Source organism: Microcebus murinus, unplaced genomic scaffold, assembly GCF_040939455.1.
Source record: "Microcebus murinus isolate Inina unplaced genomic scaffold, M.murinus_Inina_mat1.0 scaf006_hap2_Mmur4.0, whole genome shotgun sequence".
NCBI lineage: Eukaryota > Metazoa > Chordata > Mammalia > Primates > Cheirogaleidae > Microcebus > Microcebus murinus.
In genome coordinates, this window is record NW_027438952.1 from 896427 (window position 1) to 897146 (window position 720).

At 56.2% G+C, this 720-nt stretch overlaps 1 pseudogene; it reads right to left on the reverse strand.

The window, feature by feature from the left end:
* Nucleotides 1-601: 601 nt before the first annotated feature.
* LOC142866604 (uncharacterized) lies at nucleotides 602-720 on the reverse strand (annotated as a pseudogene).

Consider the following 720-nt stretch of genomic DNA (forward strand, 5'->3'; position numbering starts at 1 on the left):
GAGTTTGAGGTTGCTGTGAGCTAGGGTGACGCCACGGCACTCACTCTAGCCTGGACAACAAAGTGAGACTCTGTCTCAAAAAAAAAAAAAAAAAAAGAAAAAAAAAAAAAGAAAATGCAATAATAGAGGTAAGAGACACTTTTTAAAAATAATGAATCCGAAGAGAAAAGTAAAAGGAGGCCTGTGGAGCAGGTCTGGGTGTGACTCCGGATCCCCCAACATCAGGTGCCACCACCAAAGATTCCTACGTGGAGCCCGTAGAACCCCAAAAGCAACGGGACGAGTTCTGGTCACATACTCCCTCAAAATGACATCCTGGCCTTCTTCTGGAACTCCCTCCCCTCTCAGACTCTCAAGGTTTCCTCCAGCGTGTCGGTTCCCACAGAGCAGACCTTTGGTCTGAGACCTGACAGTCCAGATGCCACGCGTGCTGCCGCGTGGCGGCGGTGTCGCGGCTTGGGACAAGAGGAGGCCCCACGGTGCGGGCTGGGGCGCCAGGCACAGCGGCGGGCGCTGAGGGTGGGGGTGACCCCCACCCCGGGCCGCCGCCGCGCTCCCAGAAAGGGGACAGAACGAGAGGCAAAAAAAAAAAAAAAGCCGCCGCCTAGGGCACCCGTGATTCCCGGGCGGTCTCCCATCCAAGTACTAACGAGGCCCGACCCTGCTTAGCTTCCGAGACCAGAGGAGATGGGGGGCGTTCAGGGTGGTGTGGCCCTAGAC